We start from the raw sequence: 2,279 nt of genomic DNA, 5'->3' as shown, positions 1-2,279 counted from the left end.
GGGGGGGGGGGGGGGGGGGGGGGGGGGGGGCATTAATAACCAGGCTGATCGATCCTCTGCTCTGATTGGCTGATGCTCCCCCCGTCACAGGACCGCTTGTCCCCTAATTCTGCCTTTATTGATCCGTTTATGATCAGAAGTTCCTCATCTGGCAGATTCAGGAACAAAAAAGATCAATAAAATCAAAGGTAGTCTGGTTCTTTAAACTCTTCACCTGCACACGTGATCCGTTAGGACAGCGCCGACAAACACAATGTTTCAACAGAAACAAGGTTTTGTATTTTATTACATTTCTATTAAAAACATGTATTCTTTCAAAAGTATTTGTTGTACTTTCTTAAATTCTTCGTAATATTTTACATTTGTTATTTTGGTTTGAACCAATAAAAAGAAAATAAATCAAGGTAAAGTTGCTGAGCTTTAAGTTATCAGATCAGCAACATGTGAACAGGATATCTGCAGAGAACTCTGATAACACCTCTAACCTCACTTCCTGCGCTCTTCTGTCTCCTCAGTTCTCTTGTATTGGTTGCACTAATCGTGAACTCTTCCTCCAGGTGTTTACCCCGCTGATGCTGCACGAGCTCACAGCTCTCAGTACGTGTTGCGTGTTGATCCTCAGGTGTTAGTCTCTCTGGATTAAAGCGTCTGTCAGGTGACTAAATGTAAAATAATCAGTCTCAGTCTGAAGTGATTTCTGAACCTTCTGTTTGCAGATCAATAATTTAGTTTCCATAAATCATAATTTGTTTTTCCCATTTCTAAAAAGAATGAATGTGAAACAGGAACATCTGAGCCGGGTCGCTCAGTGTAAACTGACCCGTGTGAAGGCTGCTGCAGGATCTTAATTAATCCAGGTGGTTTTTAATGATATTCATCTTTAAACGGGGACAAGTGTCTGACAACATTTAGTTTCTGCACTTTTGTTCACTTTTCCAGCTGCAGCAGGTAAATAAAACCTGTTAATCGTAATGTTTCTCATTCTTTAAAGAGCCAATAACAGCAGAACAGATCTACCAGGGGGACGGGGTCCTGAGGCCCAGAAAGAATTCCTGTTGTTGTTGTTCAAGACACTAACTCAGTTTAAAGGCCGACAGAACTGAGGAGCAGCAGCGCCCCCTGCAGGATGTGGTGTAACAGCAGCGGTACTTCACACGTGCAGGTGTTTGGACCGAGTCTGGATCAGTCCAGTCCGGAGGAGCAGCAGCACCTGAACACACCTGAGAAACATTTTGTGTTTGTGGTCAGAAGAAGCAGCAGAGCGTTCAGTACAATATAGACTTTATTAGTTCACTAAAGTTGAATATGAAATAAAAAGCAGATTGGCTTTAAATGATTCACAATTCAGTAATAATCTTGTTGCCAGGATCATCATGTCAACAGGAAGTACGGCTGCCGCACCTCTACAAAATAAAAGCCCTCCGAGGCTGCAAACACTTCACTTTCTGCTCAAAGAAAATTATTTGTGAACTTTTATTTCCCAAATCAGAAAACTTCCACTCCTGTTTTTTTATTATTCATTTATTTATTTTTTTAAATCTGAGGAAGTCGTTCTGTGTTTGATTATCGTTACCGACTGAAAGTGAAGCGTTCAGACCCGGAGACGAGGCGGACCGGCAGCACTGAGCACGCTCAGGTTTCTGCAGCGCCGTCGGGATCTTCACACCAACAACAAACTCAACGTCCCAAAAAAAGAAAAAATGTAAAAATGATATCTCCCCGTCAGCGAAGAGCCGAGCTGCTGCTACCAAACAAGCCATGAAGTAAAAAAAGAAGAATCACGGTTCTTTGTGGCGTAAACAAACCGTCGGTGGGAGGCGGCCACCGAACTCAGGAGCCAAAGTCCGGCCTCCGATCATCAGAGTCCAAAACTTCCCGTCAGTCCAACAGACGACAGGAGGAGCCAAATCACCAGAACTGCGTGGGGAATGTTTCATATCATTTTATTGGTTTTAACTATTTTCAGCAGAGCAATGGAAAAATATAACCTTATACAAACGTCTTCAATTCTTTTTTTTTTGTTTTTAGACAAGCAAAGACGGTGAGTGACCTTTTCCCAAACCAGGTGCAGCGGGGAAAGAAAAACGGGAACGCTTCACCGGCAGCTCAGACAGCTCGTTTTAGTTTCCGCTAAGCTACTCTCCATTTGGCACTCGCTCCCTCGAGGATTCCTCGTCGGCTTTTTACTTTTATTTTGTAGGAATTTAGTGCTGTTGTTTTGGGATAAGAGCGTCGAAACAAGGGGGGGGGGGGGGGGGGGGGGGGGGGGGGGGGGGGCG

The 2,279-nt window shown here is 43.9% G+C and overlaps 2 long non-coding RNA genes across 3 annotated transcripts in view; one reads left to right on the top strand and one right to left on the bottom strand.

Moving 5' to 3' along the window:
• LOC123962574 overlaps positions 1–1,730 on the top strand; it is a 3,219-nt gene extending 1,489 nt beyond the window's left edge. The window contains exons 1-4 of one of the 2 annotated variants that reach the window (XR_006822995.1): positions 69–272; positions 558–655; positions 770–857; positions 992–1,730. This is a non-coding gene — a long non-coding RNA (uncharacterized LOC123962574). Of the gene's footprint in view, positions 1–68; positions 273–557; positions 656–769; positions 858–991 lie in introns of those variants that run through there. The other variant, XR_006822996.1, reaches the window with a different exon arrangement.
• On the bottom strand, positions 26–2,251 carry LOC123962585. The gene is made up of 3 exons (XR_006822997.1): positions 821–2,251; positions 486–659; positions 26–148 (listed from the first exon to the last, which is right to left on the bottom strand). It is a non-coding gene; the product is annotated as an uncharacterized LOC123962585 (long non-coding RNA).
• Positions 2,252–2,279: the final 28 nt, after the last annotated feature.

This window comes from Micropterus dolomieu, linkage group LG02 (assembly GCF_021292245.1).
Source record: "Micropterus dolomieu isolate WLL.071019.BEF.003 ecotype Adirondacks linkage group LG02, ASM2129224v1, whole genome shotgun sequence".
Classification (NCBI taxonomy): Eukaryota; Metazoa; Chordata; class Actinopteri; order Centrarchiformes; family Centrarchidae; genus Micropterus; species Micropterus dolomieu.
Note: the sequence above shows the minus strand (reverse complement) of the source record. Positions and strands in the feature narration are given on the sequence as shown.